This window comes from Agelaius tricolor, unplaced genomic scaffold (genome assembly GCF_023055355.1).
Source record: "Agelaius tricolor isolate 1412-34295 unplaced genomic scaffold, bAgeTri1.0.p SCAF_1, whole genome shotgun sequence".
NCBI classification, from domain to species: Eukaryota; Metazoa; Chordata; class Aves; order Passeriformes; family Icteridae; genus Agelaius; species Agelaius tricolor.
This window is the reverse complement of record NW_027269261.1, coordinates 29,972,810-29,999,876: the sequence shown is the minus strand read 5'-3', so window position 1 is coordinate 29,999,876 and position 27,067 is coordinate 29,972,810. Positions and strand designations below refer to the sequence as shown.

The 27,067-nt window shown below is 40.3% G+C and overlaps 1 protein-coding gene across 1 annotated transcript in view; it reads left to right on the top strand.

The window, feature by feature from the left end:
• The first annotated feature begins 3,307 nt into the window (after positions 1-3,307).
• Positions 3,308-27,067, top strand: part of DAAM2 (dishevelled associated activator of morphogenesis 2) — a 209,273-nt gene continuing 185,513 nt past the window's right edge. Inside the window, exons 1-2 of the mRNA XM_071428219.1 lie at positions 3,308-3,430; positions 21,587-21,725. The gene's annotated coding sequence lies outside the window, so the exon portion shown is untranslated. The remainder of the gene's footprint in view (positions 3,431-21,586; positions 21,726-27,067) is intronic.

Below are 27,067 nucleotides of genomic sequence, written 5' to 3'. Positions count from 1 at the left end.
AGGACAAAGAGCTCTCTGCATGCTTTGGTGTGTGCTATTCTTTGAACATATGCCATAACTTTGCATTTCCTGAATCCAGTGGATTGGAAAAAAACCTGGCAGTTTCCCAAAATGAAATGTATGCAGAAATAACATACATAGCAACACCAGTGAGAGAAAAAAACCCAACATCTGAAATAACCTCATACTTAAATGTGTAAACTGATCAACTATGGGGATCAAGAAAGAATTTCTCTTCTCTCTTCAACCACTCATCCTTATGTAATATTCCAGCCCACAACTGGCTGGATGTAGTGTGTTTTCCATTCTTCATGCTCTGAATCATCAGGTATCTAACCACTGCTTGGGGCAGTGTACTAGATTAGTGAGCTGAATGGCCTGCTCCACTATGGCAGCAAGAATAGTATTTTATAGGGTTTCATTTCCTTTGGTTTATTATTTTGTTATGTAGCACTAAAGGAGTGACAAACTGGACTTCTACAGTTGCACATGTGAACATGCATTAGACTGGTTTGGATCTGAGGAGCACATGCTGTCTTGTTTCAGTCATGTGCAAGTGATGCAGACATTTCTCTGTATTTTCTCTGTGTTTTAGGGCTGAGTAGTGCCCATGCTTGTGTTGGTCCAGTGCCCAAAGTTGATCCTCCTCACCCTCCAAAGTGCCTGTCTCTAGTGTCTTTTGGGAGAATTACTGTTTTAAATAAATTTTGTTTAAAATGAAACATTTTTTTCTCTTGCATGTACATTCCCAATCTAATGGAGAGGGTTTTCAAGTATAGGAACCAGGAGTACAGACTGCCCACAGAGGATTTCTTTGTGCTCTTCATATCACGGTGTTGTGTTCCAGAAAGGGCTTTGTGGTATCTTGTGGGATTGACTCCTGTGGGATTCAATGCAGAGGCTATGAATATACAACCATACAACTGGCTATTCTATCTTTTATTTTCATATAGAAATGCATCAGGTTCATAGAGATACTGTCTTAGTCCACGGTAGCTGGAATGTTACAGCACTTCTGATGGGATGAATATTTCTACCTTAACAACTGCATGGTAAGGGGCATATCCCTTCAGGACAGAAATGAAATGTGGCACTGGACACAGGTTAACTGTCACTGTCCATGTCATGTATGGGTAAACAGAGCATTTCAGTCTCTTGGCATTTCAATCTTGCTGCAAAATCTTTCAAAATAAAGGAATGCCATTTTGTTCTTGGCTCAGCTTGTAAGACAGGCTGTGGTTATTCATGCTTTACTTTTGTCTGATAGTCAGGATTTCCATGTTCCTCCTACTCCACTCTCCAGGGAGAAGATGTAACAGAATCTTATAAACTAAACAGAAGAAAGAGGAGTCATGGATAGCCATCTCATCTTTAGCAAACACCAGGAGCCTCTACTGTGCTTTAGAGGAGCTGAGCCAAATAAATCTTGTGTGATGTGGAACTCCCTGCAAGCAACAGCTTGTATATCCTACAGAAAAGCCCTGAATCACTTTGCCCTTCAGAGTTCCTGCTGGATATCCATGGGACAAACTGCCAACAGGTAGCAATGTAACTCCAGGGTTGATCTTTAATAAGATTAACATGCAGCATAACAAGGTGGGGACTCAACCCTGAGTGATCCTTGTTGATGCTAAGTAGACAAGTGACAAATCTCATAGCCAGAAGGGACAACAACACCACTTGGTCAGTGCTTGGATTGCACTGTGAAAACCGGGTACCTTTTAATTTTTTTCTTTATATATAAAAACATTTTACTTCCTTCGCTTGACTGAATACTGCTTTGGAACTGGGATAATATTGTGGTTCCTCCATCTGCCCAATTCTTAGACCCATCTTGTAAGTATAAAAGTGGAAATCTCTTCAAAGAGATACATTCCAGAATAAAATGCTATCTCAAAGCTTTTGGTCATAGTGATGATATTGCAGTGCATGGGGAAAGCTGCCATTAGAAAGTTATCAGAGAAAATTTGATTTTAAGCCTTTTGAAGTTGATCAGATGATTTTTATTGTTTTGAAGGTGATAATGGTAGAGCAGAAAAGAGAAAGCATATATATATATAAACCTAGTCCACACAGCCCCAAATGGTAAATTTGCTCTGCTAGTAAGTTGCACAGAAAAGAATCTTGGCACATTTTGAAATAGCAATTGCATCTCCAAAAGTGGTACCAAGACATATACTTCTTAACTGCCTACAAATGGAAATGATGTGGTATAAAAAAAAACCCCAGACCCAGTTGCTTATAATAGCAGCACATTTGTACACTCCTGCAGAAAATGTTGAATAAGTTTTGAACTTCTTAAAAAGGTTTATCTGTAATCAAGCAAAGCTCACTCAAGGACTTTCACCGTATATCACTTCACCTTCAGACTTGTTTCACCTCTTAGATGGGACTACTGATACTTACAGGCTTATAGCCATGTTCAGCTTCTAAATACAAAACAAAGAGGTCTTATCAGTCCAAATTTATCACTACTTACCTCAGTAGGATTATACCATGAGAGCATTTCACTCTTCAAGTACTGATTAACATTAAGGCTTATACTGTTTCGGTTTTTGCTCTAGCATCTCTTCTCTCCCACGTAACACCTAAGTGGCTTTCACAGCAGGTGAGAAGTGTCATACTGTACAGCAGCAAAGGAATAATGGAAAGATGCAATTAGGCAGAGCATAATAGAGATCAAAGACTAAATTAATTTCCTGAGCTGGTATTTATCTGAGATGACACAACTTCTAGAGAAGATATTTTGAAGTTAGGAGGGAAGATGGCCAAAATAGCTCACATGCTTGAGAAAAAAATACAGCTAAAAGGGGTTAGTGCCAAAGTGAAAGAGGATGTGGACAAGATGCTTGGAAGGCCCTGTTTCAGTCCTGTTTTAGTTAAATCCAGTAAAAGCCTGGACACAGCACAGGGCTGTGGACTTAGAGTGTGTCTTGTGAGAGACCTCTATGTCACGCTTGATTCAAACCCTGTTTAAGCACAGCTGAGAGACTGGAAAACCACTTTCCAAATGGGGACTTTCATGACAGATAGTTACAGGCTGGGTGTGGATATAATATACCATGGACGGAAAAGTACAGGTACTGCCTTTTGCCAGGGACTTATACAACCACATCTGTAGTTCTCCACAGTTTCCTCCTTGAACCCCTTGGAGGGGTTTTCTATTAAAAATTACAGATTCCTCCCTGCCAAACTGCAGTTTTAAATCTACCTAGAAAAACTTTTAGATTGTTCATTCCATAAATATCTCTTGCAGGCTGTCTGACGTCAGAGGATTTGAGAGAGAGGCTGGTCTGAAAGTGAAAACAGCAGCAGTTCCAGTCTCACTCTAACAGCAGTGCCAGCGAGAGGAGCAGTACAGGCATTTCTCTGTGTGGATTACGGGACTGCAGAACAGGGAGGATCCGCACAGACACACAGCCACTACAATGTAAGTGCAGCTGCTGCAGCAAAGCTCCTCATGTTTTTGCTTATTTTCAAGAACAAATCCCTGCAAGTACTGATTGTCTTTCTTTCTTCTTTTTTTTTTTTTTTCTCCTCTGAAATATCCTGAAGCCAGCTTGGCAGCACACATAATTCAGGTTTAGTTTGATTGCTTCTCCCAAAGGTATGCAGAGGGCTGACAGTGCAGGCTTTTGCACTCTTCTGTATGTGGATGGGGGTGACAGGGGATGAGGGAGGTCTGAGGAGAGCGAGGTAGGGATGGTCATATTTTTAGAAGACTACAAAATTAACTGAAATTCAGCTGGTTCCTGTTCTGGTAGCAGGAAAGGAAAATCCCAAATAAGCCTTAGGCAAAAATCAACTTCCTTAGGTAACTCCACAATGTAGGATTTCTTTTTTAACTCTTTAATCTCTTGTCATATTGTGCAGCAAGCAGCTCCTCTTTATGAGGATGACAGGCAATTCCCTGGCCCCTGACAATGAAGTCCTGTCCCACTCTGCCAGGCTACTGGTGATAAAAAAAATGCTAAAACAAGTAAGGAGAGTCACTTGGCTAAATCTGTAAAATTTAGCATCTTGAGCCTGCACTTGCTTGATACTAAGGGCTCTCCAAAGAACCCTCTGCTTCTGCAGAGAAGAGGTGTCTCTCACATCTAAAACCTAAATGTAACAGGGTCATACATGAACAAGTCACCTACTACAAGGAGAATCTCCCTGCAGATACTAATACAGGCTCCTGGTCCAAGTCCAAACTAAAAGTAGTGATTCTTAGTAATTTTTTTTATACCTCTGCAGTCCAGAGATTTCCAAGCCTACTCCATAAGAAGATTTTCAGTGGGGCACATAGCTGTATCTATTTGCAATTAAAAGTAAATGCTGCATTTAATTGACCTTACCTCCTGTGAGAGTGAAAACAACCTCACACCTGGGTGACTGTTCATTCTTCAAGTGGAGAAGGGAGCAGTTCTGGGGACAGCTGTGTAGGCAGCCAATGCAGAAGATGCATTGGCATCTTCTCTAATGAGACCCATGAGAGAAGCAGCTTGCTTCCCCAGGAACAGTTTGAGGCCTCCTGCATGAAGATGACACACTTTGCAAGCACTTGTAACTGTAGGAAACTCTTGGCCAGCAGGAGCATTGTTGGCCTGTGCAGTTGCTGGAAGGAGAGATGATGCCCTTGAGCATAAACAGAAAGCTGGGCTGAGGAGCAGGAGCCACGTGAATTGCACAATGTGAGTCCCCATGCTGTTAGCAATTGGCTTCAGCCAACAAGCAGTCACAAGAAAGGCCGCTGCAAGTCAGCATTTCCTGCATTGGGCTGTTTTGATAATAGGAAAAGTCTGCAAATACTTTTCCTCTTCAGGGTGGCAGAGTGGGTTATTGGAGCAGGGAGAAGGCAATAAAAGAGGAAAGTTGAGGACTGAAATGAAGGAGGGTTACTGGGATCTCTGCTGCATATCGAAATTGAGCAAGTGTAGTTAGCTGTGCTGGAAACATTTGCAGGTTGATGTAATCACTGTGCTGGCTAATGTAATGGAGATAGCCTTTACTGGGCAGGTGGTCAAGGTCTAATCCCCACTAAGGGATGCCATGCTATGCAAATAATGAGCTGGAGAATAAGAAGCTGTACTGATGCTGGTGTGTAAGGATGCAAAAAAAAAGCAGATCCTGCAAGGATCTCAAAAAGCAGATCCTTCAAGGATGTAGTTTGAAAGTGAAGTCTTCAGACTTGGAAGGAATCATACTGGGATCTAAGCTACTTTGCTGTGACGTATCGGAATTTTTTCCTCAACCCCATTTATTTCTTACTAGATTTTGTTTCCAGTGGGTCTAGCAGCTCCTTTTCCAAGAAGCTGCTTTTTTTTCCTTAACAAAAGCCTAATCACTTTAGCTGGCAATGTAAAAGAAAAAAACTTCTTAAGGAATGCAGTAACTTGTTAGAAATCTTTATGCCCCAATAAAAAATTGAGAGCTGTCACAGCCAAGGTGAGTGTCTGGAGCCACAAACACTTTTTACCTGGTTCAACAGTTAGTCTCTCTGAAATACTTTAGGCAATTTAGGACTCATATATTCAGAACTGCTGAAAGCTGAGAGGGTAAGAAGAGGAGCTAAGGAGGAGATAATTCCATATTTGTTTTCATCTGACTGCTTCCTGTCTGTCTCATTATTCCTCTCTCTTTCCTTTGTCTCAGCATCCAATAGGTTAGCAACAGTACCTGTAGGGGTTTTCAAGTCTGGAAGTTCCCTGTGGGCTGTCAGTTGTGGATCAACAGGAAAGTTGCACACTGAGTGGAAAGCTGGGAAGAAAAATGGGAAGGGAGATATTGATCTGGCAGGACATAAATTCAGTTCCAATGAGAATCCATGTGTTTTACCATCCTTGAATTTGGATGAGATTGTACTAGCCAGGAAATTGCTAGTTCAACTATGGATGGACTAACCCTGGAAGCAAGATTAAAAAAAACACAATATGAACAAGGCAGGCATCTTTTCAGTTTTGTTTTGTGGAACAGAAAGCTATTGCCTGCTGCAGCTTATGACAGTCAGTGTAGCCCTGAGGTTTTAAAAGTCTATATTATGTGTTACGAAGTGAGGTCTCATGGTTTCACAGAGCTGAGTAAGCAAATTCCCTGGATAGCCTAGTGGCTTTACCACACCATATCACTTGTCTGCTGCTATCACTGCTGGTTTTTTTCAGTTGTGCTTCTCATATGTAGTTCTGTTCATCCTGAAAATCAGTCACAAAAATTTTTCTTACCAAGTACAGATATGAATTGCACTTACTATACTTCATTGACAGGGAGGCTCATCAAGAGTTGAATAGTATCTTGAAGGGATCTCCAAAATTGTTTGGGTTTGGTCCATCTGCTTTAGTCGATATAAAATTCCCCCAAGGTCTGATGGTATCCGAAAAACCCATCTAGTCCCTCCAGGCCAGCCATCTGACTTAGAGATTGAGCAATCAGGGGACACTATTTCCTGACACATAGGGGAAGGATGTGTGGGAGGCTTGGCTTTCAGCACTTTAGTTGCTGTGAAATTTCAAACCTGGGTCAGTCCTATGGAGAGCTGACCCTCTCTCCCTTCCCTGCCCTTGCAACCCCCAGGCAAGCACAGCATGTTCCTAAATTAAAAGAAGGCTGACTGCTCTTATTTTCATTGGATGAAAGATTTTATGTGTATTTTCCCATGCTTTTTGGTTTGTTGATTATTGACAGTGGTGTCTCATGTGGCTTTTCCATTTGCCAGTTGTGATCCCTAATATCACATTCCTTTGAACTCAGGCATGTGCAGAAAACTGGTAGTTTTCAGTACACATACTAATATGCAGTAGTATGAATAATTTATCATATTTCTGCAATTCCACTTAACAATGACGTTACTTCTGTTTGGCACAAGTCTGTTATCAGGACAAGGAAGTGTTATGTTCCAACCTGAGTGACCTGAGACACAGAGAGTGCAAGTCAGCTCTCATCTAGTGAAAGTATTCTGGAGCTTTGTATGGTTCAAGAAACTTACTCTGTGCTTCAATTCTAAGTAAGTCCAAGTAACATCAGAACTTAGTACAGAGAAACTGAGGCCCAAGTTGTGCAAAGTAACCTGTAATTTTGGCTCTTTATTTTTAGTGTCTTTTTAGACACCAAGAGACTCAAAAATTGAGGCAGCCAAAATTATAAGCTGTTTTTGAAATGCTGGCTGAGGCACTTGGGCAAATCTACAGAGTGCATTTGATTCTGCTCACATACTTCTTACAGCAGAGTAACTCTCTGAAGGTCCATGAAACTACTGAAACTACTGCTGGTTTACAGCAGTGGAAGGCACAGACAAATGTGTCCCATGTTGCTGGAGGCTCCCATGAGCTCTGGTGTGTCAGTTCTGTCCTCATGGTTTATTTCTCTTGACAGGGTGTTCCCAGCTGTGAATTGCTGAGAACCATGAAGGCACATGAGCACATCACACCCCGGGCAGTGCTACTGGTAGAGTAGCCTCAAGCCATCTTAGTGCTGTGTGATGTTAAATGGGTACCTGATGATGGTCAAACAAGCTTTTCCCTCTCTGAGACTTTGTGTCTGTTTATATGTTGCTCAACGTTCATGCTTTCTGTTAGATATATATTTTCAGTTTCCTATATGGTATTTCAACACTTGAAATTTTGGCTTCTCTGGTGATCTCTATGGTGTCAGATAATGTCTTCTAATAGTAAGAGCTTACTAGACACAGGACAAAATCTATGGTGACCAATGACAGGACCTGAGGGAATGGCCTGAAGTTGTATTAGGTGTGGTTTAGATTGGATATTAGAAATAGGTTCTTCAACCAGAGGGTGGTTAGGCACTGGAGCAGGCTCCCCAGGGAAATGGTCACAGCAGAGTCTGACAGAGTTCAAGAAGCTTTTGGACATTGTTTTCAGGGACACGGTGTGGCTCTTGGGGATGGTCCTGTGCAGGGCCAGGAGATGGACTCAGTGATCCTGGTGGGTCCTGTTCAACTCAGGCTATTCTGTGATTCTGTGATATGAAGTAGCAAAACTGTCCAGGAAAAGCTCAGGGGTTTTTTGATTTAGTAGAAAAGTTATTCTGACAGTACAGCAGGCTTTCACCAGAGAGAAGGCTTTTCTGGAGTTAAAAATTCCTACTTCAGGTAAAAAGAAGGAAGTAGATGAGAAAGGGATGAGATCAGGAGACTTGCTGAAATTCAAGGAATGGGAGCTGGACATCAGAAGGATGTATTTAGGATGTGAAAAGGAAAGGATGTGAAAATGGAAATAGAGATAACCTTGAGGAACTGAGAAAAACCTTGGCAGCAATGAATAAATAGGCTTCATCCCTGAATAACAAGTGCTTGCTGACTTCCCAGTAATAATTGCTGAAGTTGGTATTTCTGCTCATGAATTTTGAAGTTCACATTTGTTTTTGTTGGAGAGTATTTTTCCCTTCACTGTGTCCCAAAATAACTAAAATCCAGGCAATGTATGTGCCAGCCCAGCTCTTCTTTGAAATGGGGACAAAGCTGATTTGTGAGACCCAACAAGTCTATTCTGTCTCCCTGGTATAGGACATTCATAAAGGAGGCATAAACAAGAACTCCTTTCAATTCTTTTATAGCTTTTATTATTCAAGGCTGTGAACAAGCCTGATTTGGGGGCTTTTCATATTGTTTGCTGTTTGGAGGGGCAATCTTTTTAGCTGCTTAAAGAATTGGATTAATGAGCTGTGAAGACTTAAGTGATAGAAACTTTTACAGTCCCATGTTCCTCTATGAAGAATACGATCAGGTCCAAAATAACATTACAAGATCTGACATGAAGATGTGTTCCCAGGACAGTTTCACCAGACACAAAAGAGAAGAAATATTTCTGCCAAGGAGCACAATCCAGGTTGGATTTATTGTGAAGAAATCATGCAAGCATACTTTTGAAGGTTTAAGAGCACATGGCAATATTTTCTTCTCCTAAGACAAAGTTGTGGGAAGAGGTGAAAAATCTTGGAGGATGGATCCACTATTAAACATGATATTCTGGCTGTAATCCCATCTGCAAGTCCTAAACTGAAAGGATTGAGCAGAGGTAGGATCAGACTATATGTGTTTTTTTAATATGCTTTCCCTAAACATCCGCAGCTGACCTTTACTTGGAGAGATGGTACTGGTTTAGATGGACTTCCGACTCTATGTAGTCAGTTTTATATTCCTGTGGTCTTTGTGAGAGATAACAATGTGAAGATCCTCTGATGCTTCAGCAGTCATATCTGTAAGATGTTGACTGAGGAAGCTGACCAGACATATCACAAACCTCCAGAAACTTATTCATATTTTGGATGCCTTTAAGTGTCAAGAATGCATGTGAAGAAACTATACCTGCATTTTTAGCACTGTCTGTATCTTCTGGACATTGAAAAAAGGAATCAGCAGTTCCCCAGTTGAAAAGTAGATTACAAAGAGTGGCAATTTTTCAGAAAATATTTAACTTGCTAACCCTTCTCTAGTTATGATTTAGGGATGTTTTGTATTTTCTTTTGCATTTAAATATTTCTTAAAACATTTCAAACAGGCATACTCATCAGTAGCATATTGTCACTGATACTTTCATAACTAACAAATATTTTGAGTTCTTCCATTTTCCAGGAAATCTCAGTGCTTTAGAAATATAAAAAAATTAGGATATTTTTAAGTAAATCATGCCTGTCTTTAAAAATCATTAATCTCTTTGCACGCTCTTGGTCCTGCACTGCCATCTGTTTTCTTTCAAATCTCCAGAAGGCTGTGACAGAAATACGTGGGAATCCATGTTGTTCTGCATCAGCCTGCCAATTCTGCTCCTTTGCTTGTCAGGTCAAAGAAAACAACCTTTTCAAGAAGGCATGAAACAACTGGAGAACTGTTTAAGCATCTTTGTCTCTGCTGATCCTTGCACAGAAGTTTCCTGGACTCTTCTAGAGGTGTAACATGATTTCCCTTTAACATAAATCCATTGTTTTTCCCCTAGTGTGTTACAACAGTCCATTCCCTCTGAAAACATGTAGTCAATAAATCATCAGCCTACAGTACAGCAAGTTCTATACTTTCCATTGGTTTAAGATCAAGCCCTGAATGCTGTGAGTATTGTATGACCATTAGCCAAATTGTTTCTTATAGAGCTGGGTCATGTCAATGGACTGTTCCTATTTGACCAGAAGTTAAATGCTGAGAATATTTTCTTGTCTGCAATCATACACTGTATAAAAATGTGAGGATAAATCACATATATATAGCAATTTAAAGTCAGCAATTTATTGTTTGCATTCAGCACTTTCCTCTGAAAAATTTCCAAGCATTTTACAAATATTAGTGGATTTAGCATTTTGGGAAACTGAGGCACAATTTTCTCAGAAGCTTGCAAACTAATGAGGGTCTGTACTATCACATAAGTACTCTCACTGCAGGTAGGTTAGACCCATTTTTTTCATACACCTTTATGTCTTCTGAAGTGTTAGTGTAGCAAAGCCATAGTTACTAATTAAAATATTATAACATTATATTAATAATTATGTTGCTTTTAGTCTCCTGTCTATAGAAAAGCCATATATTCACCAAAATATCACAAAATCACACTTCTCCCAGAATGCAAGAATGTCACCCTATTGCAGAGTGGTACTTCTTTCCATTTTTACACCCTCCCTCATATCTTCCCAGAGCCTTTAGTTAAAATCTCCTGCTCTTCGTACACTCCACACTTCATTTAGGTTTTTGCCTGTATTGAGGCTGTGGAACTTAGGTACTGCTGATAATGGTTGTAAGAGAATTAGCCTACTAGGTGGAATGGGTTTATTTGTTAGATAAAACAGCATACATCTGTAGAGAAGGTTTGCCAGGGTATCATTCTTCCTTACAAGCTTTAGGAATGGAGCCATCCACCAGTGCAGACAATCTTGGTTTTCTTACTGAGTCACTGACCATTAAGCTGGGATGCCTGGACTGTGAGTACCCTCCTTAAATCCATTTGGCAGAATCCTGACCCCCCTCCAGGCAGGTGACCCCCATCAGCATCTGCACAACAGATGAAAGAAAGCAAGATCTTGACCAAACATGAGGGGACTTCAGTCCTTTGCTACTTTTGCAGCCGTGTATACAGCGGGAACCAATTAAACTGTTTCTAACAGCTGAGTGCACAGAGAGACAGTTGGTTTTGTTCTCACTTGAGCTCTGATGTGTCAGCATCCTCCTGCACTGCTATGCAGGGATAGAGTAATAACCATGCTAGGGCCCTGCCAATACGAACTGTCTTCCAACTGTGCCCTACTGAGATATGAACTTGCCCTCTTTGGTTGTTTCATACTTTTACTGCCCTGTGGGTCAGGCGTCCCAATGAGTGAATCTCTCTGGCTCTGTTGTAGAGGCCCTGAAATGTGTTGCCAATGCCAGAAGTACAAAGCTTGACCTCAGCCTTTCATCGTCAGCAGGATTCAGGCAGTCTGTGTGAATGTTACAAAGTCTTTGGCACTCACCATTACTAAGTTATAGGGAGAAAAACAGATGCGTTTTCTGACTGAAAATTTCTAACATTTTCCTTGGGGTCCCATGAATTGTTTTCCAGCTGTCTCTGGACTTATCTAGAATAGCTTCATGTACCTGCTGGGTGACATGTGTTGTGCTATAAATGCCCTACTGTGTCCTTCATGACATATTTTCTGTTAAATCAGAGGCAAAATTTAGCAAGTGACTCCTCACTGTCTCATCCTCTGCTTACTTTCAGTGGTGATGTTTATGATGTTCACATCTATTGGGACATCTCCAGGGACCCCTACTCTTTCTGATTTACACATCTGTTAGTGTAGCTAAGCTACTGTGGAATGGGAACCTTATCTAAGGGAATACTGTAAGGTAGGTAGGTCAAATTTGATAGGTCAGATTACAGTTGACCTATCATAATGTAGTAACTTTTTCATATGGTATCACTGTACTTTTATCAAAAAGCAATATAAGATTGTCACTTCATCAGTTCTGAGAATCAGTTTTTCAATTACTGGCTTTGATTTTTGCAATATACATCAACATACAATTCAGGTTACATGCATATCAATATTTTGGGGCTTTTTCTAATTTTGACATAAATAAAAAGTTATCTCTAGTTTTATGTATTTTTATCCACAGAGTGGACTAAATTTTATAGTCTCTAGAATCAGTTAACAGAGGTCAGGGAGATGATATTATACCTCTGTACAATGAAATACCTAGTTTGTCATTGTCAGCTGCTTCAAACGAAGACTGAAAATTGCCGCTTCACTTCAGACTGGAAAACTTATCTAATTATTTCCCATTGGTCACTTGAAAAGGCATATGTTAATGTGTAATAGTTTTGGAATAAATGTGCTGTGGAGACTGCTGGACTACGTGTCTATTACACAGTTGTCTGTGATTGTAGGAAACAGGCTGTGATGACCTTGTAGTCTTATACTGCCACGAATGCACATGACCCAGAATCCAGCTGACCACCCCACAGACTCTGGTGACATGTGGGACTGCAGCAAATTAAAATGGAAGCAGATGGTTAAAAAGTACCCTCTGTGTTTTGCCTTGTCTTTTCTTTGAGGGACATTGCCTGAAGTCTTTGATCCAAATAGCCTGCTGGGGAAACGTGTCTCTGAGCTAGGCTGAAACAACTCTGGGAACACTGTCTACAGTTCTGGGTACTCAGCGCTAAGTGGTTACACAGTGGAGGAGAGAGATAGGCAACTTTCATTTTTTTCTTTGAGACCATTTTAGTCATTGTCTCTTGGGATTCTTGAGCTCCTTCAGGAATAAACCTAATTCACAAAGAAACTAGAGGGAACTGGACAGTTTGATGCCAGACTGGGGGCCATTGCCTCCAGAGAAATGGGGAAAACCCTTTAACTTTCATTAGGAATTCCTTCATTGTAAATCTTGGGCTTGCTTCTGCTGTCTGACCAGTGCCATTAACTTGGAGTATGCACTTTTCAGTGTATTATCTATCTCTTTGTCTGCGTGCTTGCTTGCAATGGAACAACCAAGGCTGCACAAAACTATAACGTTTATTTCTTAGGTTTTCTGTACAGACTGTGTGAGCTTAAATCCGTGAGCTCTCTATGTTCCTATATTTGTTGCATTTGGAATTTTAAAGTTTCTCACCAACATTTTGGAGGCCTGTTTCTAGGCCTGAATTTTGCCATTTGATGTGGATCACACACTCTGCATCTTGTGATGCTGTCAGGGTGGGAAATAATGGGCCCTGTAGCCTCAGTGAAGCTCACAGAGAAATTCACTCATGGGTGTCACAGAAGCGGTTTTCCCAGTCCTGTGATATTTAGTCTAGAAAATCTCTATGTAGAATAAGATGTCACGCTGGATTTGTTTAGTACCTCTGGGCTTCAGTTATCTCTGAACATCCCATGAAGCTTTAGGGTCACAACAAATGCTGTACTGCTCCTAGGCAAATGCAGCCACACTGGAGTTTGTTCAGCGGTCATTGTGCCTGGCTCTTAAAACACCAATCTCACGTTTACATATTCACTGAGACACAGTAATCACCGCATTATACCAGCGTCTGTGTATCTGACACACCCAGTGATTTGTTTGCAGACTTTCCCACACCCTCAGAGTTGCTACTTCTTAGTTTGGATCATTTTTACCATGTCTGTGTCAGGTGTCTTTTTCTCTCCAGATATTTTTGGGTGCAGCTGATTGCAGCATGTCGAGAGGACAAGACAAGTCTGCCTTTTGCAGCTCACCTGTGTTGCACCATTAGAGAACATTAAAGCAATCAGGGAACTGGGCTGATTATTGTAGGTGCTTTCCAACTGAGCTGTTTTAATTTTATTTCTATTCTAGTCCTGCTTATGGAAGGTTTTTTGTTGCTGTTGTTAGGCTTGGTTTGTGTGAACTTTTTTTAAACTTTTTTTTTTAATGTGTGGCTTCTACCCATGTGTTTACCATTGTTCATTCTTTTTGCCCTCCTTTCTTTATGCAGCTGAGGAATATCATAGCACTGAGGATCCAAGATGGGCATAACTAAACCTCACCACACCGAACCACTGGGCCAACAGAGGCCTTTTATATTCTTACTGTCAATTGATATCAGAACAAGGATTTTTTTTAGACTTTAAATGGTCTTTCTGATGTGTCAGAAATCTGTGTGGTTATATTTATCAGTATTTTATGACTTTTTTGCCTTGTTTGACACGTGTCAGCTACTGAAGGTTCTCTGCTGTAAAATGCCTCAGAGGTGACTAAGTGGCTCCTTGTCCCGCCTGCTTTGCTAATTGTGCTGAGCCAAGTAGTATCTGTTGGATATGCAAGCATGGAGGGTGAGGAAGGGAACTCAAGGAAACTGAGTTGTAGGTAGGAGCTATGATGCTGGTTTGGCCAATAATTACAGGCTGCAGACTTCACAGGTCCCAAAAGCTAAGCAAACTCCATCTTGCTTAATACTTTGATGAAATACTGAAGGGTATATGAAGCAGTGCTGATCACTTAGAGGCAGGTATTAATTTGGAATCAGGTCTAAGAACAAAATCTGGGGAATTTCATATTGTAGGATATCAGAGTTTCTTGTCTGTGCTCCACAGTACTTTTGAGCACTAAACTAGTAATCTGTGAGGAAAAAAATACAACAGCTTAGACTATCAGAAAGTATAACTTATAAAGTAACAATTTTGGTCAGTGCTTTATTTGGTTCAGCAATATACATAGTTCTCAGATACTTATGATTAGGTACACTAAGAATGGGACACAGCCTAATATAATGGACTTTGATTTCTAGTTTCTTTTTGTCTTATGGTTGTTTTTTTCTGTTTCAACACAGATTTTGAACAAATTATCGTCTTCCAAAAATTGTTAATATAGATGGTCCCTTAGACTCCTCTGCTCTGTGTTTGGGAGTTGGATTCTACTGGTACAATTACATTATAACATTTACAAAAATATTTCTTATCTGTTGATGCTTCAGTTTTTGTGTTAAAAATGTATATAATTTATGATGCAACCCAAAACACCACAGCTCTAACAGATTTTGGCTTTAGCCTGTAGGGCTTGGGTTTTTCTTCAGAACTGGTGAGCATACACATCGCCAGTTGACTTCAAAAGAAATTGTGGGTGCAGAGGCATTCAGTCATTTGCCCAGGGTCACAGTGATGGTCAGGATCAGAGCTCCACAGGGCAATTCCTGGCTCCAAGTAAATAAACACACATGCCAGACTGGTAGATACTTCTGAGCTGTGCAGGGATCTTGTGTAGCTGCACCTTTAGAAGTGGGTCTTGTCTTTCATGATCAGATTTAAACAGCTACACTTTTATAAAGAAAATAGCTATTGCCACCTGTGCAGTGACAGTCACTACCAGGTGAGTAGGAACTATTGTACACCATTGAAAGTGTCTTTTCAACTGTAATGATTGTTTTTGCAATAGCACAGCTTGGGAATTGCCTGGAATGCTCCTTCTGTGTTGGCTTAACCTATCTCCTTCCAAAGTGTTGAGCCAGTGCTTCATTTTTTATCTCACTTACCATGACTGACCTTGCACCAGAGATGTGTGTGAACAATGCAGCAAGCCCTGCTGGTTTTAGTGGTTATTTGGGGTTTTTTTTGTGGTTTTTTTTTTTTTGGTTTGTTTGTTTGTTTGTTTGGGGGTTTTTTGGTTGCTTTTTTTGGGGGGTTTTGTTATTTTTTTTGTATCCACTGCAGTAAGTTTAAGGCTTACTAGAAGATTTAGCAGCTATAGAAAGGAGCATGTTGGAGTGCCATCACAGCCTCATTCTTCCTTATAGTGTCAGCTGAATTGACTAGGGAGTCCTGACTGCACCTTTTCATAAAGTCCATGAGCTCTCATTAGCACACTCCAGTGATTGGGGTGCAGCGTGCTGAGCAAAACCTCCACATACTTCAGGAATAATGTAATCTGGTTTTTTGTCTGAGGTCTAAACATGATTTATCTAATGGTGATTTAGAACTTAAATAGAAGCAAATCTGGAGAAGTGGGCTAAATATTTTTCTCATTTAGCTGAGTTGTCTAAACACTGGGGACTAAGAGTTTATGCAGAACCTTCGAACACTGAGTGAGTCAGGCATCATTATCCCTCTTTTAGAGAGTACAGAGTCAGAGACATGAATTGGCTTGTCCATGCCCACACAGAAATGCACAGGTAATGTCAGCATTACAAGTTGGTTACTCAGAAGTGCACAGATGTGCAACAGGTATCACACATCTTTCTACCCTAAGTGCTGTGAAGACTGCTTGCAAGGTCACACTCTTATCTTAATAACTTTTCTGAGTATGGGTTTTCTCTTTCATTGTGATTTTCTATTTAATATAAAAATATTCACCACTAAAGGAAAGTATTTCGACACACACATTTTTGTCATCATTGAAAAAATTCAGTTCCTTGGATCTGAAAATATTTGTACCTGTAGGATGTTATTTTATTGGCTCTTCTGGGTAAACCTGTACACACTGGTGAAAAGTGGGAGAGAGCATATTAAGATTTTCAAAAGGGATTGAAGAAAATTTTCCTGGCCCTAGTAAAGCCCTAGCAAAGCACAACTGAAAATGAGAGGGCAATCAATTTAAATGAAACCAGTAAGTTCTAAAGGTTCAGAAAACTTCAGGTTGATGCTGATGCTGAGACTTGGGTTTCCTGTCTCTTGACAATTTACGAATACTTTTGTCTCTCCCTTAACGCTGGGCATAACTGTTTGTGTCAACTTCCCTGTGTCCCAGAGTAGAATCTACAGGCCCTTTCCTTTAAAGCTTTTGGAATTTACATAACCCTGCAATTGTAGCAATGCAAAATGTGGCTCTGGTTACAATAACAAGGATTTAGGGAACGCAGGGAGAGATTGTAGCAGCAAAGGCATAAAAGTAAAACAAAACTCTACATGATGTTTTAATTTTCAGCAGCCACGTGAGAACTGTCCTGCAGTTCCCGGCTATAAATAAATCTCTGCTATCATAGGAAGACAGAAACCAAAACAGTTCACATTCCTTCCAAATTTTCTTAAGGTTATAAAAAATAAAGGAATGGTAAATATTTCAAAAGCAGAGTGTGTCTTTGCTAAGGAATGTCAAATTATTACTCAAGGGGGTTGATATTTGCATTAAGTAAAGAAATTTGGCATTAAACCTCTCTTTCCCTGTTCCGTCTCTGCCAGGTCTTTTGAGAAAACCACTTAGGACTGCATTTAGAAAGTTTGCAAGCAATACTTCTTAGAACTCCATGCATTCACTTCCTTAGTATTAGCTGAGGCAGGAACTTCCTTTGAGATGAATGAGCATTACACAGAAGTATGACTGTTGCTTCTTGTCAGATTTACATCCTAGTTCTTTTACATGGTGTGTTAGGAAGGTGGAGACAAGGATCACTTCATTGCATAGTGAAATGCTATGGCACTGGTAGATGCAGATGTGAATACAGAATCAAACAATGCTCTCACCAAAAGCAATACTATAAGAAGAAGCAGGCCTGCTTGGTAAGTAACATTAGAGTTATTACATGTGGCCAAACAAAGATTTGGTCTCCTGTTCAAATCCAGTTTTTTCATCAGAATAAAAAATTGTTACAATTGCAAATGTTGGAGGACAAGCTACCTCAATTTTACACTCAGGGATGAAAAGATTTAGTGCTATGTGAATTGTGTGACTAAGGATAGCTCTTCAGGGAATATAAGGACAGACTGAATCATGAAATGGTAACAAGGACGTGAGTGGAGATAACCTTTAGCAGAGAGCCCTAGAGTAAACAGGCCTGCACGAGGGTTTCTGTACACAAATGAGGTGAAAAGATTTTGTTGAAACTTCTTTCTTAGAAGGTAGTGATGCCTTAAGTTTTAGCCAGTCTAAGGCAACAACCTTAGTTGTTGTGTGGTGAAGTCCCAAGCAGTAAGACTGGAGACTATGAAGGAAATATCAACACCAGCAAACTGGAAAGGAATTGTGGTGTATAGGGAAACAGGGAAACTGATTTAAATTGACCCTGAGCTGTGGTATTGATTTGACTGGGCATGAGGTCTCTCAGAACAGGATATATTTGAATTTCTGAGTGCTCCCTAAAAATAGGAAGGAAAGCTGCAGCAGAGGAGAGTCTGATGTTGCTGTGAAATGGTCCTCCAATTATAGGATCTGTTTCCCACTACCTCATCATGGTGATGGACCACAAAACAGCTGAGGGCTTGTGGGAAATAAACAAGAACTTGGTAGATGTCTGTTAAAGATCAAAAAAATGAGTAAACGCACACCTTCTTTGGACAACTGGAGGAGGCTCATGACCACCTCAATGTCTGGAAGAGCAATACCACAGAGCACAAGAAAGCCAGGAGGTTTTTGGAGTGATGACAATTTCCTAACACAGGAATGATGGTTGAGCTGAAGAGAAGAGTCACTCTACTGGACCTGGCATTTACAAACAAGGAAGAGCAGACTGGGGGTGGGAAAGTTAAGGGTAGCTTAGGCTGCAGTGACCATGGGAGGGCAGAGTTAGGATCCTGAGAGGAGGGAGCAGTACAAAAACCAGGATAACAACCTTAGAATTCAGACGAGCAGACTGTGGCCTGATCAGGAACGTCTTTGAAAGAATTCCACCAGACTTGGCCCTGGCAAGAAGAGAGGTCTGTGAGAGTCAGTGATTTTCAAGGATCACCTCTTTTAAACTCGAGTTCCTTGTGACGAGCAGGGAATGAAACAAAAGTGTCAGGAGGCACATGTAGGTAAACAAAGAGCTTCTAACTAAATAGAAAAGGAATTTTACAAGAGTTGGGAGTATGGTCAGGTGGCTTGAAAGGAATGTAGAGTCACTATCTAAATGTGTGGGGATGGGATAAGGAAAACCAAGACTTACCTGGCCTTGAGTCTGCTAAGGGACATACAGGACAACAAAAAGAGTATTTAAAGGGAGAACAATTGCAAAAGAAAGAAGAAGGAAAAAGCAGACCCACTGTGGAATAGTCTAGGGAACCTGGTGGCAAAGGACACAAAAAAGGATGAGATGCTCAAGTCTTCTTCACTGTAATCTTCACTGGAAGAACTCACCTTGAGAAATCCTATGCCTGTCAGACCTGTCAGCTACAATGTATGGAGTAAGGAACACTCACCCTTGATTAATAAGAATTGGATTAGGTAATATTTAACTGAACTGTACAAATAAACAAGTAAGTCCCTGGTACCACACAAAAATGCTGAGGGAGCTGTTTAATGTCAATGTGAAGCCACTCTTGATTAGCTTTGAAAGGTTATAGCCCCTGGGGGTGATTCCTGAGGACAGGAAGAAAGTAGTTGTTATTTTTATCTTCAAGAGGGACAAGAAAGGTTGTCTGGACAGGGTGGGGAGCCTTCTCTCAATCTCTAGAAAGGTGAAGGAATACACTGTCCTAGAAACCAATTCCAAACATATGAAGGACACGAATATGACTAGAAGTACTCAGCACAAATCCATAAGGAGAAATCATTCCTGACCATCCAAATAGCCTTCTATGATGAGATAAGGAGAGACTAGTAGGTGCTGTTTATCTTGACTTTAGTAAGGCTTTTGACACTTTTACATAATGTCCTTATTGGCAAACTGATGAACTATGGGCTAGATAAGTGATTAGTGACATGGCTTAGTAGCTAGCTGAGCTGCTGGGCTAGAAAGGTTGTGGTCAGCAGCAAACAGATCAGCTGCAGGCCACACAAATAGACTATCCCAGGTTTAGTTCTGGGATACAAAACTGTTTAACATCTTCATGAATGGCCTGGGTGATGGGACTGACTGTACCTTAACCAAATTTGCTGACAACATAAAACTGGGAAGAAAATTGATAGACCAGATGGTTATACTGTTGTTTGGAGGCATCTCAACAAGAGTCTCATAGAATTCAACAAAGGAAAATGCCAAGCCCTTTTCTGAGGAGGAAAAGCCTCATGCATCAGTACAGGCTGAGGCCAACCAGTTGGAAAACAGCCTTGTGCAAAAGGACCCAGAGTTCAGGTAGGCAACAACTTGAACCCGAGTCTGAATGTACCACTGTGGCAGACAACAGCCTTGGACAATAAGAAAAACTGTCAGCAAGTCAAAACAAATAATCTTTTCTCTCTGCTCAGCATCTGGAGTGTTATGTTGAGCTCTGGGGTTCTGCAGGGCAAGAAAGGTACTGAGAGAGTGCAATAGGGGCTGCAAAGATGGTTAAAGGACTGGTATATCTGACATAGGAGGAGAGAATGAGAAACCTGGGACTGCTTATCAGTATATATGAGTACTTGTTGATGTGGGGAGTAAAGAAGATGGAGCACCACTTCTCTGTGGCAGGATGAGAGTTGATAGGCACAAACTGAAACATAGTAAATTCCATTTAAACATAAGAAAAATAATTTAATGTGTGTGTGTCAAAACACTGAAGCAAGTTGCTAAAAGACATTATGGAGGCTCCATTTGTGGAGATACTCAAAACCTGACTGGAGGGGCTCCAGGCAACCTTCTCTAGTTGACTCCTCTTTGAGCCCAAGGTTTGGAGGAGATGATGCCAGAGGTCTCATCCAGCCTTTTCTGTTCTGTGCTCTGTGATACCTACTTTTTTTTCTCATGGCTGAGTCAAAGCAGCACAAGAATTGTAATCATAGCTGGCACTTACTATTTTGGCCCAGGTACAACTTGTGATGGACCGTTCCACATCTTCTTAAAATAAGTGACACCAGAGCAAAAATCAGGAATTGTGGTAGAAGGTTTTTGTGGAGTGGGGAATTTCTTCCTGTCTTATATACAGTTTGAGGTTGGGTAGAGGAATTCACTCTTTTCTGATTCTAATATGGTGTCTTTCACCAGTATCAAACACTTACAGGGGGGTGGGGAGAAGAGAGAGAGACAGAGTGGCCTGAATTTGGCTGATGTTGATAGCCCTGTGTTAAAGTTGATACTGTTACTTCATGGGGTTAATGAGGGAAAGCAAAGCCCTGTTTTTCTGTTATTCCCCCAAAGACTACAGTTTCTATGAATAACCTTAAGGCGCACGTGGAGAAATTGACAATTCTAATGATGTTTCTCCTTAAGCAGTTTAGTTAAATACCATGGGAAGCAAAAAAGGAAAAGGTTGCCTTAATGGTATTTCCTAAAGTGGCAGTACAGCAGCATTTGTGGAATGTCCTGGAGCACACTCATTTGGCTTTAATAAAAACCAATGAAAAAACCCAACAACAAGAAAATTAGCTGAATGATAAAAGCAAATAATTCAATACAGATTTCCTTATAAATCCTGGAAATCATCTGATAGAAAGAAGATAACACCAATAGTTCTGTACCATCTGAAAAACATCTTTTGTATGTTAATCACACTATGTGCAGAAAAAAAAGTTTCTTTTTCTTTATCAATGATCACTTATCATCCCTATACTCAAAGTTAATGTATAGAGTAACAAATCAATTTGTCTGCAGTGCAGTTGCAATCAGTGTTGAAGATATAGTGGAAAATGTGAGATATTCATATTGGATTTGATTTTAGCATATATTAAGAGCACTGCTGAGTGCTTCAGTGAAGAAGACTAGTCCTGCACTGAAAATAAAAGAGACCATATAGGAACCTCTGTACATATTTCTTCTGTAATTTCATTTGAAAGTGAAAAAACATTGGAGATGCCTTTTATATTGAGAGAAAGCTAAAAGGAACTATTTTTTTGCAATTGATTCTCTAGGCGACCATCTCTGCAGTCAAAGCAGCTGTACTAATTTATCTGAAGAGGGGCTCTTCCTACACAGTGAGGACCTGAATTGAACAGAGACCTACAGAGAGAGAGAGGGAAGAGCGAGTCAGAAACATCACAGATCATCCAGGTTAGTACTGATTTGCATATGGGGAATGGAAGAGGAACAGAATACCAGGAAAAAAAATAGCTATAATTTTGTTTTCATCAACATGTATGATGTGTCCTACATTCACCAGGCAAGAGGAACCTTCTGCATACTTCGAGGTGGTAAGATGGTTTTTCAACTTTAGAGCAAAGTTACTGCAAACAGGCCCTCACAAGCCCCAATAAAGGAAAAACAAAGTGTGTTTAGAAGCAGCACATATCCTAATGGCATAAAACTTGTAACCTCCAATCCCATCTGTGTTTTTACCTCATCACCATTTCAGCAGAACAGAACTGGTATCTAGGCTCTACTACAAGAGTTAGTCATACCATTACTCTGTCTGAGGGCCAACATATTAACTTGGTTTGGATTCTAATTATAGTCTAAACTGGAGGCACTTCTTGTAAGTTAGTAAATAGACTTACTGGAAATGATAGTTTAGTAACATTCTTCATTTTATGCTCCTTCCTTCCTTCCTTCCTTCCTTCCTTCCTTCCTTCCTTCCTTCCTTCCTTCCTTCCTTCCTTCCTTCCTTCCTTCCTTCCTTCCTTCCTTCCTTCCTTCCTTCCTTCCTTCCTTCCTTCCTTCCTTCCTTCCTTCCTTCCTTCCTTCCTTCCTTCCTTCCTTCCTTCCTTCCTTCCTTCCTTCCTTCCTTCCTTCCTTCCTTCCTTCCTTCCTTCCTTCCTTCCTTCCTTCCTTCCTTCCTTCCTTCCTTCCTTCCTTCCTCCCTCCCTCCCTCCCTCCCTCCCTCCCTTCCTCCCTCCCTCCCTCCCTCCCTCCCTCCCTCCCTCCCTCCATACTTCAGTGTTTTGGTTTATTAAGAATTTGTGCATCCAATTTGTCTATGAAGCCTAATTACACCTAGTGTCTCATGATTTTCAGTATCATTTTTATTTTTTTCTCGTAGCCTTGCAACAGTCATTTACAGAGACAAAACAATGTGAAACCTTTTCTTCCCATGGTATTTGCACTTTATGTGAAGCAACGCTGTGAAGTCTCATGACCCAGTTCCCTACTGACACCAGCTCTGCAGCAGTATTTACATGAGTGCAGTGTGACTGTGGAGTGTGGCTGAGTTAAGAAGGTGCCTGATGTGAATGAGCAGGGCAGTGGTAAATCAGTGGTCAGGGCTCAAGGTCCATCGTCCTTCTGATGAACTGAGCAGTAAGTTTCCTGTGGTTGTCTCCATAGGCATGACACTGTCTCTCTGTCAGTATCCTAAATAGTTTCCACAGCTGTTAAAACCTCACATACACCAATACAAAAAAATACAAGTGCTAAATTCAGATTCTGTCACGTGAAACAAAACACGATGTTTGGCTCACAGCTCCAGTTTTCTATATGTGTATGGTTATGTATTCAAAATATACAGATTTGCTCCCTGTAATTATTATTTTACATATTTGAAGTCTTTTGAAAAACTGACTAATTAATTCCTGATTAGGTACATCCCTCTAGGTGACCAGGTTCTTCGCTGGCAGTGCAGTGGTCCAGGAGCAAGCAATGGTGTGAGGGGCTCAGTCTCTGTGCATGAACATCTTGCATAGAGTCAGGGCCACTACCTAGTTAAATATGCGCTGCTCTCCTGGCATACACCAAGTTTCCCTCCGGCTCAGACTGCCAGGATGGAATTAAAGCTTGCAGAACCTGGGTGTGCCCCTCTTCACTCAACTGCTTCACAGAGAAAAAAATGTATTTTTTGTCTCCAGAGCAACTCTGCCTTCTGGTAAACATGCATGTGCTACTTAGCACCTCACCGAAACATGGGTGCTCTACATTCCCTGTAAAATGAACCCTCTTGCCAAGTACAACAAAGACAGTTTTCTTCTCTCTTGCCCTCACCCTCACAGGCAAGCAGATTTCCAAGAAAGCAAGTCAGCATCCTTTGCCTAGAAGTAAGGAGCCACCTTTCCGTAGGAACATTGTCCCATTTCCAGGACTCCTAAGCATACAGGAATTCCTGTAAAGAAGGTCAAGTATCCTTTGGGAAAGTGTGTGTCACAAAGTAGGACAGATTTCATGTGATAAAAATTATGTTTAAGAAAAATCAAGGCAGGTTAAAAGTAGTGTAAGAGAGGGAGGGCAAAAAACCCCAAAGCAAAACAAACCAACAAATACACAAACCCAAGCTAAACTAAAGCACCAAAGCCCCCAAAGCCAAAATAAAGAGTTTGGCTATCAAATACTGAAACTAAATGTCATTTGCAATTAATTGCTATAATAACGTCAACTGCCTTCCTAATTGATTTCTAATTCTTACTAGGGGATCAGTGCTGCTGATTAGTTTGCATGTAAACTTCCAAGAACATGAGTAATCAGAGTTTAGCAAGACACACCAACTGAAACTAATTCTTCTAGGTCTTCTGCAAAGAATACACAGTAAACAAATGTTGTCCCTTGTGCAGCATCACTGATAGAACCAGGGCTTTTTGCTCCAGCTACTTTTTTTCCACTGAGATGCTACAAAGCAATTAAAAGAACGCAGAACTGGGTATATTGAAATAATTTTCAAAGGAAGTGAGATTTCTTGGTAGAATAGGAGCAGTGGGACAGCTCAGTCACTAATTCTGCAGAAAGGAGGGTATTTAGCTGGAGTTCCCTGCCTGCTGAGCAGCTATTTCAGGATCCAATAGCAGCCAAGTATCATTTTAAAAATCCCAAGGCTATTCTATTGGCACTAGGGTCTTAACATACCTCTGTTAGCTTATAGACCACAGAGTTACAAGGGCAACTTAAAAACTGACATTTACTGTTTCACTTTGGTTTTGTGTCAACCAGTAGTCAACCAGAGTAAAAGATCTGGCCTAGATCCTGTATCAGAATGAGAAGGGAAAATAGCCTTTCCCTTTTTCCTTTGTTCCTTTGATAGATACCGCTTTGATTTTTCCTGGAAGTCACTGAGATCTCTGTCCTCATACTGGAGACTGGCTTTACTTCTGACTGTATTAATGCCCTTTTCTTGCTTGGAACAAGACATGTTGCTCTAGATCATTGCTAATTAAATGATGGTCAATACACCATCAGGTATTTCCTAATCACTTCCAAAACTTAAAAAGGCCCCCAAGCCCCTCCCCTCTATGCAGCTAAACAAGTCCATGTGCATATATCAGGGGAATAAAAATGAAAACAACCCCTGATCATTCAGAGCCGAAACTCTATTAGTGGAAGTTTATGTTGCAGTGCAGCTTAATCAGCTTGGATTCTTTTTCAAAAAGGCAAAAAAATCCTTCAAATGAAAAACACTGAAGTATGTCACTAAGCAGACCATTATTGGAACAGCTGCCAAGGGACAAGCTCAGCTGCCTTAGTTCACGTATTTAGTACAATGTAGACAACAACATATTCATAATAACATTTGTGATGCAGGTCACTTGCCTGCATACTGCATCTTCCTGTAAGGTGACCATTTGGTAGAACAGAGACTTTTAAAATAAAAACTATTCCTCTGGAAGATGGGAAAATATATACAGAATAGAAGGAAGCAATCAAAAATGATGGGGAAGGCAGAGGAAGATTGCAATTAGAGGGCACAAATCAGTGCCCTCTAATTTGCTAAATGAAATTCAGCTGAACAACTGTTTTTCTAAAGCTCTGCTCTGTGCAAGATATCATAAAGAAGTTCAAAATGGTCATAAGGTGTTAAGCGTGAGCACAAATTTCTTCAAGGGAGGCAAATGAAGCCATGATGAAGTTGCTGACTACAAATATTTACAGTTGTCAGGGACTGGTAACTACCTTTAATTGCCTACAGATGAGTTTTAGTGGCAGGAAATTTAATCTAATTCTGGCTGATTCTGACTCTCTTGCCTTCAGGGATGTGGGTTTGAGTTGGGCTGTTATCTGAAAATAGAGATTCACTTTGAAGATGTTTGAGATATACCAAGCAAAACTACAGGGAGAAAAGAAACAACTCCTGTAAAAGTTTCGTATTTTTTTTGTTTTTACTTCCAGCTGAGGTAAAGACGACTCACTTTCTAAAAGGTCCTAAGCTTCTTCTTTTTGAAGAGTAAATGCCTTTCCTCTTTCCATAGCTGTTATCCAAGATGCAGCAAATACTGATGTCCTGTCCTGTCCTGTCCTTCCCTTCCCTTCCCCTCCCTTTCTTTCTCCTCTCCTCTCCTCTCCGTTCCCCTGCCAGCACACAACTTGTGCAGCCCACTTAGTGCATCTTAACCAATACAGGTGCAAGTATTTAACAGGCTTGAGAAGCCAATAGAAGACAAGGAGCTGTAAACAACACAGGAAAAACACAGGGAAAAGGGTGAAAATTGAAATGTGCTGCCTTGAGGAAGGTCCACCATCTTATTATGATGGATACAGATTTGAATGCAGTTTTAGTTGACCTAAATTTTGTGGTGTGGGCCATTTTATGAAAGGGAAACCCAATCTTTTCATTTAAGAACAATTAGTAGAAGTAGCTTGATAACTAGTACATTGATTTCAGGCATTTTCAAGAAGTTATCTTCATATTGAATGCCATCACTTCCATTAACTACACAACTCTTACAGATCTGATAAGGTTTAGTTCCTAGGAACAAATTTATTTATTTATTCCTAACTATTTTTTAATTGAGAAAATAAACTCACCAAAAATAAATGCTTGTGCTGGGTTTGCAGTGGCATCTTACAAAACCATATTCTTCCACAGTGTAAAGAATGCTGCAGGAAAACAACAACACCAGCAATAAATCAGATGCAATCTAACCCTGTCACAGTTTCACTCAAGCATCTGCCTGAATATACTCATGTGTAAATGCATACATACATGCACAAGTGTGTACATACATTATGGTTCATCAAATGCAAAAAAAAAATTGTGGCATTACAAGTTATAAATATTAAATAATAATGAATGTTATTTCAGGTGAGCTTTGTCCAAATCTTTAATTTTGTAAGTTCAAGGCAGGTTCTCAAAGTGATGTATCAACAATATTAAAGATGTTGGTTAGGTTAGGCTTTAATCTGAAAAAGCATATATATATATATATACATGTATATGTATATGTATATGTATGTATATATACACATGTATCCCTGCGCATATATATATATATATATATATATATATATATATATATCTATCTATCTATATATATCCCTGAATTGAAGTGTCCTTATTCATCTGGTGTGGTTTCAGCCTAAAGTTAAAATTAATTTTAGGAGGATTATATAAACTAAACAAATGTACATTTCTGTTGTATTGACTATACACGCCTCACTTCAGCCCCTCAGCAACAGGGGACAGAATTTTGTGTGCTTCATTGGTAAGTGACAATAGCGATGGATCCACCACCACCTTACATCCAACATCAGTGTATAGCAGT